This window comes from Schistocerca piceifrons, chromosome 1, assembly GCF_021461385.2.
Source record: "Schistocerca piceifrons isolate TAMUIC-IGC-003096 chromosome 1, iqSchPice1.1, whole genome shotgun sequence".
NCBI lineage: Eukaryota > Metazoa > Arthropoda > Insecta > Orthoptera > Acrididae > Schistocerca > Schistocerca piceifrons.
The window spans coordinates 1240702033-1240720393 of record NC_060138.1 but is presented as its reverse complement, the minus strand read 5'-3'; the positions used below and the strand labels follow the sequence as shown (position 1 = coordinate 1240720393).

The following is an 18361-nucleotide window of genomic DNA, read 5'->3' as shown; positions in this document are numbered from 1 at the left end:
GTGTCCAATATTTGACGTTAACCATGTAGGCAAAAAAGATTTGAAGTTATGTACCCTCTGCAAGGTACTTAAATGTGAATTCCAGAGAATCTGTCTAGTGTAGACGTAGATATTAGCAGGAACGAAGAAAAAAAATTAAAGCGTCGTGCCTGATGCGATAGTGTTACAGCATAAACAGCGGGACTGCAGTAAGTGATAAACATCTTTCCTTCCATTGTTCTGTGGGTGGTGGCAGCGAGAAAGTTTCAAAAAGATTTGAAATTGCGTGTAAAGATTGCTGCAGATCAGTAAGTGCTCTCATTCTTAAATACCGGATAACATAGTCTGGTTACTTGCCTCAAAACATACAAAATGTTTCTAACGGTAAAAACTAGTTTTTATGACTTCATGCCTCCTAACCAATGTCTCGTAGAATGATATAATTTTGTAGGAACATTCACTAATATATGTGGATACCACATGCAAAATGCGGCCGGCCGCGGTGGTCTCGCCGTTCTAGGCGCGCAGTCCGGAACCGTGCGACTGCTACGGTCGCAGGTTCGAATCCTGCCTCGGGCATGGATGTGTGTGATGTCCTTAGGTTAGTTAGGTTTAAGTAGTTCTCAGTTCTAGGGGACTGATGACCACAGCAGTTGAGTCCCATAGTGCTCAGAGCCATTTGCAAAATGCGTTGCACATACATTTAGTAGCAAAGAAGTAATAAATTAAAAATGGTTCAAATGTCTCTAAGCACTATGGGACTTAACATCTGAGGTCATCAGTCCCCTAGACGTAGAACTACTTACACCTAATTAACCTAAGGATATCACACACATCCATGCCCGAGGCAGGATTAGAACCTGCGACCGTAGCAGCAGCGCGGTTCCGGACTGAAGCGCCTAGAACCGCTCGGTCACATCGGCCGGCGAATAAATTGAAACAACATGCCTAAAGTGGTAATTTTACTGCGTGAACAGCGAAAATGCTGTAATCGTCAAACTTTTTTCCTTTTATTACTTTGTAGGGGTTGTCAGCGAGAAGTTGCGCAAAGGTTTGAAATTGTGTGTAAAGTTCGTTACGAGTCACTAAGTGATGTATTTCTGAACTACGTATGCATGAATATTGTCTGGGTATTTGAGCGCGGTGAGATTTTCACTCTCCAGCAGAGTGTGCGCTGATAAGAAACTTCCTGGCTGACTAGAACTGTGGGCCGGACCGAGACTCGAACCCGGGACCTTTGCCTTTCGCGGGCGAGTGCTCTACCAACTGAGCTACCCAAGCTACTCATTCTGGAACATTCCCCAGGCTTTGGCTAAGCCATGTCTCCGCAGTATCCTTTCTTTCAGGAGTGCTAGTTCTGCAGGTTCGCAGGAGAGATTCTGTTAAGTTTGGAAGGTAGGAGACGGGGTACTGGCAGAAGTAAAGCTGTGAGGACGGGGCGTGAGTCGTGCTTGAGTCGTTCAGTTGGTAGACCACTTGCCCGCCGCCACGGTAGCTACAACAGGGTTTAGGTTCCGTACGCTGGGCAGTCACTTACAAGGGAACCTCCCCATCGCACCCCCCTCAGATTTAGTTATAAGTTGGCACAGTGGATAGGCCTTGAAAAACTGAAAACAGATCAATTGAGAAAACAGGAAGAAGTTGTGTGGAACTGTGAAAAAAATAAGCAAAATATACAAACTGAGTAGTTCATGGCAAGATAAGCAACGTCTGGGACCGTGGGAGTGCATGTGCGTCGTGGTCTCGTGGTAACGTGAGCAGCTGCGGAATCAAAGGTCATTGGTTCAAATCTTCATTCGAGTGAAAAGTTCAGTTTTTTATTTTCAGTTTATGTGAAAAACTCTTTATGTTTTCATTACTTTTTTGGGAGTGATTATCACATCCACAAGAAAACCTAAGTCGGGCAAGGTAGAAGAATCTTTTTACCCCTTCGCCAAGTGCACAAGTTAGGTGGGACGACAACATATTCCTGTCATCCGGCGCACATGCCGTCACCAGTGTCGTATAGAATATATCAGATATGTTTTCCTGTGGAGGAATCGGTTGACCTATGACCTTGCGATCAAATGATTTCGGTTCCCACTGGAGAGGCACGTCCTTTCGTCTACTAATCGCACGGTTTTGCGATGCGGTCGCAAAACACAGACACAAAACTTATTACAGTGAACAAAGACGTGAATGAACGAACGGACAGATAATAACTATGCAAAAATAAAGAAAATAAAATTTTCACTCGAGGGAAGACTTGAACAAGGTACCTCTCGTTCCACTGCTGCTCACGCTACCACGGGACCACGACGTTCCTACGCTGATATCGACCATGATGTTGCCTATACGACCCGTGGACTACTCAGTTTGTATATTTTGCTTATTTTTTCACAGTTCCACACAACTTCTTCCTGTTTTCTCAGTTGATCTGTATTCAGTTTATCAAGGCCTATCCACTGTGCCAACTTATAACTAAATCTGAGGGGGGTGCGATGGGGAGGTTCCCTTGTTAGTACTAGAGATTACAGCAAACTGCATGCCAGTGCTTTCATTTCGGCAGGTCACTGACGTTCTGTGGAATGGTTAGTTATACAGGGTGTTACAAAAAGGTACGGCCAAACTTTCAGGAAACATTCCTCATACACAAATAAAGAAAATATGTTATGTGATGTGTCCGGAAACGCTTAATTTCCATGTTAGAGCTCATTTTAGTTTCGTCTGTATGTACTGTACTTCCTCGATTCACCGCCAGTTGGCCCAATTGAAGGAAGGTAATGTTGACTTCGGTGCTTGTGTTGACATGCGACTCATTGCTCTACAGTACTAGCATCAAGCGCATCAGTATGTAGCATCAACAGGTTAGTATTCATCACGAACGTGGTTTTGCAGTCAGTGCAATGTTTACAAATGTGGAGTTGGCAGATGCCCATTTGATGTATGGATTAGCACGGGGCAATAGCCGTGGCGCGGTACGTTTGTATCGAGACAGATTTCCAGAACGAAGGTGTCCCGACAGGAAGACGTTCGAAGCAATTGATCGGCGTCTTAGGGAGCACAGAACATTCCAGCCTATGACTCGCGACTGGGGAAGACCTGGAACGACGAGGACACCTGCAATGGACGAGGCAATTCTTCGTGCAGTTGACGATAACCCTAATGTCAGCGTCAGAGAAGTTGCTGCTGTACAAGGTAACGTTGACCACGTCACTGTATGGAGAGTGCTACGGGAGAACCAGTTGTTTCCGTACCACGTACAGCGTGTGCAGGCACTATCAGCAGCTGATTGGCCTCCACGGGTACACTTCTGCGTATGGTTCATCCAACAATGTGTCAATCCTCATTTCAGTGCAAATGTTCTCTTTACGGATGAGGCATCATTCCAACCTGATCAAATTGTAAATTTTCACAATCAGCATATGTGGGCTGACGAGAAACCGCACGCAAATGTGCACTCACGTCATCAACACAGATTTTCTGTGACCGTTTGGGCATGCATTGTTGGTGATGTCTGGATTGGGCCCCATGTTCTTCCACCTACGCTCAATGGAGCACGTTATCATGATTTCATACGGGATACTCTACCTGTGCTGCTAGAACATGTGGCTTTATAAGTACGACACAACATGTGATTCATGCACGATGGAGCTCCTGCACGTTTCACTCGAAGTGTTCGTACACTTCTCAACAACAGATTCGGTGACCGATGGATTGGTAGAGGCGGACCAATTCCATGTCCTCCACGCTCTCCTGACCTCAACCCTCTTGACTTTCATTTATGGGGGCATTTGAAAGCTCTTGTCTACGCAACCCCGGTACCAAAATGTAGAGACTCTTCGTGCTCGTATTGTGGACGGCTGTGATACAATACGCCATTTCTTCTGGTAAACCTTCATACTACAATACGCCATTCTCCAGGGCTGCATCAGCGCATCAGGGATTCCATGCGACGGTGGATGGATGCATGTATCCTCGCAAACGGAGGACATTATGAACATTTCCTGTAACAAAGTGTTTGAAGTCACGCCGGTACGTTCTGTTGCTGTGTGTTTCCATTCCATGATTAATGTGATTTGAAGAGAAGTAATAAAATGAGCTCTAACATGAAAATTAAGCGTTTCCGGACACATGTCCACATAACATATTTTCTTTCTTTGCGTGTGAGGAATGTTTCCTGAAAGTTTGGCGGTACCTTTTTTGTAACACCCTGTATATGACTTGGTCCACAACATCTGGAACACGGGAGGCAACACTGACCTTACGACTTATCTTAGAAGAAAGATTAAGGAAAGGCAAACCTACGTTTCTAGCATTTGTAGACTTAGAGAAAGCTTTTGACAATGTTGACTGGAATACTCTCTTTCAAATTCTAAAGGTGGCAGGGGTAAAATACAGGGAGCGAAAGGCTATTTACAATTTGTACAGAAACCAGATGGCAGTTATAAGAGTCGAGGGACATGAAAGGGAAGCAGTGGTTGGGAAGGGAGTAAGACAGGGTTGTAGCCTCTCCCCGATGTTGTTCAATCTGTATATTGAGCAAGCAGTAAAGGAAACAAAAGAAAAATTCGGAGTAGGTATTAAAATTCATGGAGAAGAAATAAAAACTTTGAGGTTCGCCGATGACATTGTAATTCTGTCAGAGACAGCAAAGGACTTCGAAGAGCAGTTGAATGGAATGAACAGTGTCTTGAAAGGAGGATATAAGATGAACATCAACAAAAGCAAAACAAGGATAATGGAATGTACTCTAATTAAGTCGGGTGATGCTGAGGGAATTAGATTAGGAAATGAGACACTTAAAGTAGTAAAGGAGTTTTGCTATTTGGGGAGCAAAATAACTGATGATGGTCGAAGTGGAGAGGATATAAAATGTAGGCTGGCAATGGCAAGGAAAGCGTTTCTGAAGAAGAGAAATTTGTTAACATCCAGTATTGATTTAAGTGTCAGGAAGTCATTTCTGAAAGTATTCGTATGGAGTGTAGCCATGTATGGAAGTGAAACATGGACGATAAATAGTTTGGACAAGAAGAGAATAGAAGCTTTCGAAATGTGGTGCTACAGAAGAATGCTGAAGATTAGATGGGTAGATCACATAACTAATGAGGAAGTATCGAATAGGATTGGGGAGAAGAGAAGTTTGTGGCACAACTTGACCAGAAGAAGGGATCGGTTGGTAGGACATGTTCTGAGGCATCAAGGGATCACCAATTTAGTATTGGAGGGCAGCGTGGAGGGTAAAAATCGTAGAGCGAGACCAAGAGATGAATACACTAAGCAGATTCAGAAGGATGTGGGTTGCAGTAGGTACTGGGAGATGAAAAGGCTTGCACAGGATAGAGTAGCATGGAGGGCTGCATCAAACCAGTCTCAGGACTGAAGACCACAACAACAACAGTATCCGGTCGCGGTGGCTTAGCGGTTCTAGGCGCTACAGTCCGGAATCTCCAGACTGTATACCGTCGGAGACATCCGCAGACGAGACAAAGTGGATCAAGGTTACAGGCATATATTCGAGAGATTTTTCCACACAAGCACCTTATCAATCGGCGCCCCCCTCCACCCATTTTCCCTTGTACGTTTCCACCCTTGTCAGTTTTAGCTACTAACTGTAATACACATTGTGTACAAAACTAAAAGTTGGACGCCCCTCTTAGTTTGGCGACCCAAGCGGCTGCTGCAAATAGCAATACGTCCTCTACAGGAATCCCAAGTTGTGGTACCTTTGACGCCTTTCTCAGCTTAGCGCCCCAAGAGCTGGCTTGTGTCGTTTGGGCCTGAAACCGGCCTTGCACATACTCTGTGGTGTGATTGTGATGACAGAGTCTTCCGTAGAACGCACATATGATACTGAAGCCTGCAATACAAGTATTAGAAATACTAAAATTGGTAAGTAGGCAATAGCAAAAGGCTATGAAACGCACTCATTCTAGAAAAATAAGAAGTAAAGTAGGTTCAAAAATGGTTCAAATGGCTCTGAGCACTATGGGACTTAACTACTGAGGTCATCAGTCCCCTAGAACTTAGAACTACTTAAACCTAACTAACCTAAGGACATCACACACATCCATGCCCGAGGCAGGATTCGAACCTGCGACCGTAGCTGTCACGCGGTTCCAAACTGGCGCCCTTAGAACCGCACGGCCACAACGGCCGGCGAAATAAAGCAGGTACGTTAGAACTAGAGGCCAGGGCAATGGCGTATTTAAAGTGGGGGGACTTCCGAGCTTAAGGAACCGTGAAATGTGAAATTACAGACGTGTTTTTCTTACACACCTTCACACAATATCGTAATATTATGCTTCAGTACGTGAAGAAGCGGGCTGTATGCTGCTACAATATACCAGCTATAAGGTATTTCCGAACGAATCTGCGCACGAAAGAGAATCGCCGATAACTAGCGTGATTGTATGTTGTGATTGGTTAGTGGCAAATATAGATATTTTTTTCTAAGCATTAAAGCTTACTTATTTATACAACATGCTACATTACATATTAAAATTATGTATTCAGTTTTTTTTTTTAGTTAGACGTGTCAGTTTAACATCAGTGGTGAATTAAATAAAAAGTTTACGAGCTCGGTCTCAGCACATTGCAGTTCCCGGTAAGTGAACGTTAATGTATACAGAAACAGTGCGTATTATAAACGTGGTGGACACATTGTCGGAGCATGCGCTGACGAGGAAATATTCTGGTTTGTTTCGTACACGATTCTCTTTTGTTGAAACGCCTTTGTTGCGAAAACCAGTGATATTGAAGCTAGTATAGTGAACTATTGATTTTCAGAGCTAAGACAATGCATCGCGAAACAAAAAGTGGAAACATTCTGAACTATTCCAAAACACCACGGGCAGAAGAAACTATGCCGTCTCGGACCGGGAAATTGTGTGATCCACCAGAGCCGCCGCCGCTGCATTATTGCTAATTCAGAATCACCTTTGTCGGGTCCTGAAGCAAAATCAAGTCCGCCATTGACATAGCAAGCTCTGACAATCCACCAACAGGCTGTAACTAAGACGTGATTGTTTGCTATCAAATAAAGAAGAAGTTGATGATCACATTAAGCTGCATTATCTCCAAAACATTTTTGTGAACGACGCAACTTGCTAATTTACTCTCACTTCGCAAAGTGGCCAATATTGTAAGTTCAACGTCAGCTGGATGGAAAAATATTTTTGGTTAGTGTTCTCTCTCAAAGAGCGCCTTTCGGTAACGAGACAAGTGCAGATAAAGGTAGTCATCAAAATGTTGGAGCTCTGGTAAGTTCCAAATTTCCGAAGCGGAAGCATGCTCTTGAATATTTCGATATCTATGCGGTCAACGCTTATTATAAATCTGCTGCAATCGATGGTGACAATGTTCACATGATAGTGAACAAGACGAAATACATAAATTATTGTTAAAGTGATATTTATGTGGTAAAGTGATAATTATAGTAATTGATTTAGGTTGAGATATTTCGTTTGATGCAATTCTTGTAATATAAATAGAACTAATATACCACCAAGAAATGTTAAGAATAAAATGTATGACAATCAATAACTTTCCATTATTGTTCCTGTTATTAGTCGAACCAGGAAAGTTTGGAGGGTAATGAAGAGTATTATTGATATAGGCGTAGTGGAGCAGGTGATTCTCTGTGGACGTCGGGGAGATATCATTAAGTAGACACGGGGACATAGGGCCTATTGAAGGTGGCAAACAAGATCAAAGCAACAGAGGTAACTTTCGCGCCATTCTACAATATCGCACGAAAGATGACAAAAACCTGCGAGCAAGTTTGAAAGGAACTAGTAAACGCGACAAATACATTAGTACCCCAATCCAAAATCAGTTAATCAATTGCGTCAATAACCAACTCCTGGGAAGGACTGATTATTCAGCCCATTAATGATGAAGGTATCCCGGTTCTTGTCGGTGACACTGCTGACATTGCTGGAATAGCACAACTCTCTCTCTCTCTCTCTGCCCGTTATATTTCCCCGGATCTCAAGATTAGTGAAGATTTCCTGCAATTTTGCAATTCGTTCCAGTGTTTGATGTGACTGGCAAAGGATAAGCTGGATGTGGCAATTATTACAAGGACAGGGCTATGACGGTGCTGCATCCATGCCGGGAAAAGGATGGGGCTGGTGCATTCATACAACAGGACTACCCTTCGGCTGTATATTGTCATTGTGCAGCTCATAATTTCAGTTCGCATTCCACATATCGGGAATTCGCTAGGACCACTGGAAATAAGTACGTAATTTCTTTGGGCCATCAAAAGCGTTGGCAAATATTAAATGATACCCTTGAATCATTAACTGATGTTCGAGGCAGGAGCCTGAAAGTACCACCCTCACTAGGTGATTGTGTTGTTCGACTCTGAGGAAGATTCACGAATTTGACAAGACCACATCCCACGATGCCACGCTTCTGTTAGCAGCCATGACCAAGGGCGAGTTTGTCGTCTGCTCGGTTATACGTTCCGAGCTGTTTACGCTGGGTGAGTGCATCAGTCGGCAACTTCGGCGCAAAGATAGATTTTACGGAGGTAATCAACATCGTCAGAGATCTCAGAAGGAACTTCTGGCATTGAGAGAAACTGTTGACGATACTTTTAGCGGGGGGTTTTCTTGTAAGTCAAGGAGCCAGCTTCCGCCAATGGAGTTGAAATCTAGCACCACCTAGTGAGAGAGGGAGCTATGCAACTTTGAGTAGAAATGGAAAAAATTGGTTTTATGAAGCGTTATATTAAGACATTATTTTTGCAATAAAGGAGTAACTTTTTTTTAACTTATTATGTAAATTATGCAAAACTAAAAATTTAAATTTTAAAGTAAACATTACCGATCGTGGCGTTGTATGCTATAACTAATACAATCATTAAAAAAAAACAAATTTTATACACATATATAAAATAGATATACCCCAGTTGACATACTGTTGCCCGAGTGTAAATCATATTATCAGACTTACATATCTACTGCAAACAACTTCATATCTTTTATGGAGTATCTTTGAATTGATTATTAGAATCCTTTAACAATGAGAGAATATTACACATTAAATACTGTATTCTTTTTGTTTCGTCCACTGAAGAATCAGAGAAGAACTTCAACTTTCTTTTATAATTAACGTTTGAGGGATCGCTGAGCACTTTCACGATACATGATGCAATTTCTCACTGACTCTCCCGTGAGGTAATATCTTCTGGCCACATGCACATAATACCCAAATTACAAAGCCATGGTTGTATGCCCACAACTATCATAGGAAGAACAATGTCTCTGTTGAACTTTTAGGAGTCGGCAGTGCTTGTTGTAAATCAAAGGTGATTGCGCAGTAGTCACAATCATTACTGAAACAAGCCTCTGTGTATTACCTCAACGCAGCATATGCTTTCTCAGCTTGCAGTTGATGAGCCTGACATTCAAAGGAATATCGTCATTTGGAGACGCACTGCATTCATCACAAGTTTTACATGTGTCTGTATGTGTTAACTTGATGCTTGTATTAAATTCTGCGCCGAAACCTAAGCGTACGATTTATATTTTACAGGTAAAACTCCTGATTCTTGGCAATCTCTTACATGGAAGCGATGCATTTCAGCTGCGGTTTTCACATTTATAATGTACACCTTATTGTGTATTGTCTTTCCGTGAATAATGGCTTCTGTATTTTGGAAATTTTTAAATTTTTTTAAAGACTTGTAACAGGACATTCATACTAATAAAGTTGTCAAATTGTAATGTGAAGTGCAATCTGCATTAGTCTCTAGACTGGTTGGTTATGAACGCGAATAAATAAATAAAAAGTAAATGAATAAAGTTAACGAATGAAATCTCATAGCACGCAGAAGCACACAATCTCTTTCACTGATAATATATGTCACATTTCACTCGTTCTTAAACGGGCTACGAGACATATGAAGGCCATTTCCTTATAGAACTGACGTACTTCTCTGAATTCTGTCTCTAAATTAAATAGTTCTCCGTAGGTGTTTATAAGCCACGGAGACATTCATAAATGTCCACGATTAAGCACCTTCCTTAATGACACATACCTGTAATCTTTCAGTGCTTTAGCAACTAACAAGGAAAACATTATATGACGGAAAAAATGTACTTTGAAACTCACAATCAGTTGAATTCGGAAACGTACCGGTAATTTAGCTCCCGAGAGCTTGTGGCATGCGCCTGACAAAGTTTGTAAAGGTGACTGAAAACTTTGGAAGAAAAAGGTTAAACCGTAAAGAGGTCTAATACTATCAGTATCTGTGCAATTGTCAGTTTAAAAATTAGCTAACGTCAATGAACAAGAATTATACAAACATAAGAAACTACGATATAAGCTATAACACAGCTTTACACCAATATCGCCTCGGTAGCGCAGTAGGCAGCGCGTAAGTCTCATAATCTTAAGGTCGTGAGTTCGATCCTCACCCGGGGCATATATTTTAATTACATTGTGATGAACAGAAACTATTTCGTGTAGATGTACTTCAATTCGTAAGACAAATTGATAAACAGCTATAAATTATTTACAGTTTTCTGATGTGAGTAGAACGAATGTATCTGTTTAATGCCATACATTCAGTCTAAATTAAGTTAAAGTCAGAATTGTACTGTAATCGTCCCACATGCCCTTATATTGTCGGAAGTTAGCACAGTTGATAGAGTTGATGGCATTGCGGGTACCGAATTTCTTCAGCGTACTGGACTCAAATTGAAAATGTAGCCGTGCGGGATAGACTGAGAAGTTGCTTAAATAGAGTCAGTCACTTTGTTACTCCAATCGCTGATGCGACATCAAATCTTATTCGTAACTGCTAATGAGCTTCGTCATACCATTTGTTGGGTTCTGTAATGTTTGTTTTGGGGATCATTTTCTTTGCTTTCAGGATTATGTACACTACTTCAAAGACAATGTGATTTACTTAAGCTTAGTTCTACCGCCATTTAACATAAAGATTTTAAGACACGTCTGGAACGCAGCAGATTTACATCGTTTTTAGTTTGTTTAGTCAATGATATAGTTCCGTGTCTCTCATTAGATATGTGCGATCACAACTGTGCCATCACTGTTCAATTTTCTTGCGCGTTACTGTATTTTTCTAAGTTAGATGTGTAATTACAAGCATTGATAATTTGTCATTATTTCCGTATTATCACAATACATTGCGCATTTCTGTTGCACAATAATTAAATAGCCTAAGTCCAGCTGTGAATCGAATAGGCAAAAACCAGACGGGAAAATGTTCTTAGCTTTAGATATGCAATTTTGAGGCATTTTGCACTTAACGAATGTGATTATTATGTGGTGCTGAATATCACTGTTGTACGGAACGTTTCTTCAACTCCATCAAAAAAATATAACTTTATTGCAGACAACAGTAACATCGATTTCAATTAACCACATTATTTAAGAGCTCTTGAACTGCACTGCAGCTCACCGAAGTTCATTACCATTTTCTTAAGTGCGAAATAAGAATGGCTTACAGATGAAAACTTTTTGGTTACATTACATTAGGTTAACTTCTTGCAAAGCACAGCTAGTTTCTAACAGACGATTGCATTTGGTCTTACCGGATGCATCAAGATAGCGAAATTCTTTCAGTTAACTGGTAAGCTCTAGGAAGTTAATCTCACACGGTACATTCGGGGAGTAGTCCAAGATACTGCGAAATGCCGTCATTAAATCGGTAATCAAGAGTCCTACATTCGGTAAAACAACTTCAAATCAGTGAGGAAACTATAGGGTGATGCAAAAGTCGGTTAACATTTGAAAATTCAATACTTCACGCGACAATGTACACAGAGGTAGAAATTGACACACGTTTGTTATGACATGGGGTTTTATTGAAACCAAAAAAGTGCACCAAATGACCAACAGATGGCGCGTCATATGATACAGAAGCAATTATTAGCATAGTAGTTGTGTATTTAGCAAAGATGTTCTTTACAACAAATGCTCGATGTAACGGCCGTCATTCATCAACAATACCTTTCGTCGAGCGTCAATTTGTGAACAACATATCAGTAGGTATGGAGAGAAATTGTTGGATATCGTTTTTGAGTATAGCTAAAAAGGTTGGACGATCGCGGTAGACAAGCGACTTCAGGTAACACCACACAACTGATGACACGGATTGCACGCAATCCTCACCAAACGATGTGGGCAAGAGATCTTCCACACGCCTAGCAGTTTGGCGTGGAGCTCTGTCGGTAGCTGATTTGTCAACTGCTGACGTAACCATAAATGTATCCGAGGAGGCGGCGGTCAATAACTCGTGGCAGAACTATTCATCACGCCCGCTTTGTTCACAACGATTAGAACTAACTTCTGGGAGCTAACACAAAAGAGAAATCTGTGCCAAAAGCAAACTGTAATTTCTCGCTTTCATTGGTTACGTGCAACTATCCTCACATTGGCTTCAGGAGCTGACACGTTACACTTTATAGGCCACATAGGCACGGTACATAGAAATAATTTACACTGTTTAAAAGTACGGAAACTTTTTTGCGTACATACCTCCACCGACTGCTAGCTGCAGGCAGCTGAGCTGTCCAAAAGACGGTGGATACCACCCACGTCAGAGTCCCTGGAACTTTCCGAAGTGGAGGAGCAGCTGGATATAATAATAAGTCTTCGAGAAAACCTTCATTATTCCACGCTTCGTCAACTACTCACTGCGTATGCACCATTTCGGTATTTTCCAGGCCCTGAATAGTCCGGTTTCTCAACTTCACTAACAGTAATTTTTTTTTATTTTCGTAAGCAACATATCCTTTCACTTGAGCGCAAAGTTCAATAGCGTGAAAGTGGCAGTGATAAGGTGTAGTCGGATGACTGTGTCCATATTTATAACCTATCTCGTCGATACACATGTTGGAAACTGTGGCTTGGGAAACTGTGGCTTGGGAAACTGTGGCTTGCGAAGTGACACGAGTCGTAATAATTCTACTTTTCTCGATGACTCATCCATAGTAACTCTGTGTTGTCGTAACCACTGAATGATGTCTGTCTTTCTAGAGGACAGGGCTGGAGTCTCATCATTTAAAACTGATTGGTATGGAGCATTGTCGATGATAATTACTGATGGATTTTCTATGCTTAGTAACAACGTATTTTCGAGCCAGTTTAAAAATGTTCATGATTCATTTCCTCGTGGTAGTCTGATGTTTCCTTGAATCTGTTGAGCAGTTGACAGCCGGGAATAAAACTGTGGTAGGTACCATTATGCAAAAGAATAATTCTACCACCTTTTCCAGTGGACAGTGCCATACCTTCTCCATTGTCGTCACTCCAACCTTTCGTACCTGTATGACCTGCGTTCATCCATGTTTCATCGATCCAAAAAATATCCTCGAACTTATATCTTTCATTTCACGCAAAAATCTGCCTCGCCATGCGCATATTTCTCCTCGTTCCAACAACATTTTACGGCCTGAAATATTTTTGTATTTAAAGCCGATACTCTGCAGAGCCATGAAGACGAGAGGGTCCCTTTCATTTCTTTCATTCTCGTATTTCTCTTTAACAGTTAAAGTTTAACTGATACGATGTACGATCGGTTCACTAACATTAACCGCGACTACTCTGGAAACCGATAAGTGAGGACCCCATTTTCCGTCTCCTTCTCAAAGTATTCCCACAGACTGCACACGAGTTGTTGCGATTGTCCTTTAAACGCAATTCCTTGCCCGGCTTTCTTTTCTGTTGTGTTTCCATCCCGGATCCTGGTTCTGCCCATTTTCTTTCGGATTTCATCAGACGTGATAAACCACACGAAAAATACACGCACAACGATGGTAACGGAATATGCACGCTTGATGCACAGCACTAGCCAAACTACAGAAGTCAGCTGAGCGTTTGTTGTGCCGGTTTGGCAACGGCGAACAGTTCGCGCGTGACGTTGAAATCTCTCATTGCAGGAAACCAGCTCTAGCCCGTGAAGTGTCGACTATCATGTAATTTAAAACGAACTATAGGTTCCTCTCAGAGTAAGCCGATGCAATAGCTCCATACTTAAAAATCATACACAACCGCTCGCTCGACGAAAGATCCGCACCCAAAGACTAGAAAGTTGCAAATTTCACACCAACATTCAAACAAGGCATTATGTGTAATGCACTAAATGACAGGCCCATATCTAACGGCGATATGCAGCAGGATTTTGGAACATATACCGCGTTTGGTGAAGACTGCCAGTCTCGCTAGCGGGATGAAAGCAGAGCTCACCATCTGCAGCATCGTCGACAGGACTGACTGCGGACCTTTGGTACAGAGCCGAGTGGAGGGTCTGAATCAGAGGCTGAGACGGTTCTGCGACCGTGTGGGCTGCAGATTCCTCGACTTGCGCCATAGGGTGGTGGGGTTTCGGGTTCCGCTGGATAGGTCAGGAGTCCACTATACGCAACAAGCGGCTACACGTGTAGCAGGGGTTGTGTGGCGTGGGCTGGGCGGTTTTTTAGGTTAGATGGCCTTGGGCAAGTACAGAAAGGGCAACAGCCTCAACGGGTGCGGGGCAAAGTCAGGACATGCGGGGACCAAGCAGCAATCGGTATTGTAATTGTCAACTGTCGAAGCTGCGTTGGTAAAGTACCAGAACTTCAAGCACTGATAGAAGGCACCGAAGCTGAAATCGTTATAGGTACAGAAAGCGGGCTTAAGCCAGAGATAAATTCTGCCGAAATTTTTACAAAGGTACAGACGGTGTTTAGAAAGGATAGATTGCATGCAACCGGTGGTGGAGTGTTCGTCGCTGTTAGTAGTAGTTTATCCTGTAGTGAAGTAGAAGTGGATAGTTTCTGTGAATTATTATGGGTGGAGGTTACACTCAACAACCGAACTAGGTTAATAATTGGCTCCTTTTACCGACCTCCCGACTCAGCAGCATTAGTGGCAGAACAACTGAGAGAAAATTTGGAATACATTTCACATAAATTTTCTCAGCATGTTATAGTCTTAGGCGGAGATTTCAATTTACCAGATATAGACTGGGACACTCAGATGTTTAGGACGGGTGGTAGGGACAGAGCATCGAGTGACATTATACTGAGTGCACTATCCGAAAATTACCTCGAGCAATTAAACAGAGAACCGACTCGTGGAGATAACATCTTGGACCTACTGATAACAAACAGACCCGAACTTTTCGACTCTGTATGTGCAGAACAGGGAATCAGTGATCATAAGGCCGTTGCAGCATCCCTGAATATGGAAGTTAATAGGAATATAAAAAAAGGGAGGAAGGTTTATCTGTTTAGCAAGAGTAATAGAAGGCAGATTTCAGGCTACCTAACAGATCAAAACGAAAATTTCTGTTCCGACACTGACAATGTTGAGTGTTTATGGAAAAAGTTCAAGGCAATCGTAAAATGCGTTTTAGACAGGTACGTGCCGAGTAAATCTGTGAGGGACGGGAAAAACCCACCGTGGTACAACAACAAAGTTAGGAAACTACTACGAAAGCAAAGAGAGCTCCACTCCAAGTTTAAACGCAGCCAAAACCTCTCCGACAAACAGAAGCTAAACGATGTCAAAGTTAGCGTAAGGAGGGCTATGCGTGAAGCGTTCAGTGAATTCGAAAGTAAAATTCTATGTACCGACTTGACAGAAAATCCTAGAAAATCTTACGTTAAATCAGTAAGTGGCTCGAAACAGCATATCCAGACACTACGGGATGATGATGGCACTGAAACAGAGGATGACACGCGTAAAGCTGAAATACTAAACACCTTTTTCCAAAGCTGTTTCACAGAGGAAGACCGCACTGCAGTTCCTTCTCTAAATCCTCGCACAAACGAAAAAATGGCTGACATCGAAATAAGTGTCCAAGGAATAGAAAAGCAACTGGAATCACTCAATAGAGGAAAGTCCACTGGACCTGACGGGATACCAATTCGATTCTACACAGAGTACGCGAAAGAACTTGCCCCCTTCTAACAGCCGTGTACCGCAAGTCTCTAGAGGAACGGAGGGTTCCAAATGATTGGAAAAGTGCACAGATAGTCCCAGTCTTCAAGAAGGGTCGTCGAGCAGATGCGCAAAACTATAGACCTATATCTCTGACGTCGATCTGTTGTAGAATTTTAGAACATGTTTTTTGCTCGAGTATCATGTCGTTTTTGGAAACCCAGAATCTACTATGTAGGAATCAACATGGATTCCGGAAACAGCGATCGTGTGAGACCCAACTCGCTTTATTTGTTCATGAGACCCAGAAAATATTAGATACAGGCTCCCAGGTAGATGCTATTTTTCTTGACTTCCGGAAGGCGTTCGATACAGTTCCGCACTGTCGCCTGAGAAACAAAGTAAGAGCCTACGGAATATCAGACCAGCTGTGTGGCTGGATTGAAGAGTTTTTAGCAAACAGAACACAGCATGTTGTTATCAATGGAGAGACGTCTACAGACGTTAAAGTAACCTCTGGCGTGCCACAGGGGAGTGTTATGGGACCATTGCTTTTCACAATATATATAAATGACCTAGTAGATAGTGTCGGAAGTTCCATGCGGCTTTTCGCGGATGATGCTGTAGTATACAGAGAAGTTGCAGCATTAGAAAATTGTAGCGAAATGCAGGAAGATCTGCAGCGGATAGGCACTTGGTGCAGGGAGTGGCAACTGACCCTTAACATAGACAAATGTAATGTATTGCGAATACATAGAAAGAAGGATCCTTTATTGTATGATTATATGATAGCGGAACAAACACTGGTAGCAGTTACTTCTGTATAATATCTGGGAGTATGCGTGCGGAACGATTTGAAGTGGAATGATCATATAAAATTAATTGTTGGTGAGGCGGGTACCAGGTTGAGATTCATTGGGAGAGTGCTTAGAAAATGTAGTCCATCAACAAAGGAGGTGGCTTACAAAACACTCGTTCGACCTATACTTGAGTATTGCTCATCAGTGTGGGATCCGTACCAGATCGGTCTGACGGAGGAGATAGAGAAGATCCAAAGAAGAGCGGCGCGTTTCGTCACAGGGTTATTTGGTAACCGTGATAGCGTTACGGAGATGTTTAATAAACTTAAGTGGCAGACTCTGCAAGAGAGGCGCTCTGCATCGCGGTGTAGCTTGCTCGCCAGGTTTCGAGAGGGTGCGTTTCTGGATGAGGTATCGAATATATTGCTTCCCCCTACTTATACCTCCCGAGGAGATCACGAATGTAAAATTAGAGAGATTAGAGCGCGCACGGAGGCTTTCAGACAGTCGTTCTTCCCGCGAACCATACGCGACTGGAACAGGAAAGGGAGGTAATGACAGTGGCACGTAAAGTGCCCTCCGCCACACACCGTTGGGTGGCTTGTGGAGTATAAATGTAGATGTAGATGTAGATGTTTGAACATTATGAGTCACCTCGAAGAGAATGGTCTATTGACATAGTCAAAACGGATTTACAAAACATCGTTGTTGTGAAACACACAAGAACAGAAAGTGCTATTGACAAGGGATTTCAAACTGATTCCGTATTTCTAGATTTCCAGAAAGATTTTGAAACTGTAGCTTACAAGCGGCTTGTAATCACATTGCGAGCTTGTGGAATACCGTCTCAGTTATGCGACTGTTTCGTGATTTCCTGTCAGAGAGGTAACAGTTTGTAGTAATTGACGGAAAGTCGTGGAATACACATAGGTAGTTTCTGGCGTTCCCCAAGGGGGTGTTATAGACCCTCTGCGGTTCCTTCCCTATATAAACGATTTAGGAGACAATCTGATCAGCCGTCTTCGGTTGTTTGCAGACGATGCTGTCGTTTATCGTCTAATACAGTCATCAGAAAATTAAATAATTGCAAAACAGTTTAGAAAAGATATCTGACAACTGACCCTAAATAATGGAAAGTGTGAGGTCATCCACATGAGTGCTAAAAGGAATCTGTTAAACGTCGGTTACACGATATATCAATCAAATCTAACGGCCGTAAATTCAACTAAATACCTAGCAGTTACAATTACGAACAACTTAAACTGGAAGAAACACACAGAAACTGTTGTGGGGAAGGCGAACCAAAGAAAGCTTTTGATTGGCAGAACGCTTAGAAGATGCAACAGATCTACTTAAGAGACAGCCGACACTACATTTGTCCGACGTCGTTAGCAGTACTGCTGCGCAGTGCGGGATCTTACCAGATAGGATTAAAGGAATACATAGACTGAGACACTAATCTGTCGGTAGTTAGATGCGAGTGCCCTTCACTGAGTTAAGCATAAACTATTTTGATATCTGATTAACTTAAACTTACCTTTATTTAAAGTAGGTGCTCAAAATGATGTCGTCTGTGGTAAGAGCAACGTGACAACCCCTGAACACAGTAGCAAACAATCGACGAATTTCGGCTGCCGAAACCTGGGAAATGACTAACGGAACTTTGTCTTCCAAAACTTCGAGCTTGTGGAGATTGG

General features: G+C 42.3%; 1 non-coding gene across 1 annotated transcript; it reads left to right on the top strand.

Moving 5' to 3' along the window:
* The first annotated feature begins 10323 nt into the window (after window positions 1–10323).
* Window positions 10324–10396, top strand: Trnam-cau. The gene has a single exon. It is a non-coding gene; the product is annotated as a tRNA-Met (tRNA).
* The last annotated feature ends 7965 nt before the right edge of the window (window positions 10397–18361 follow it).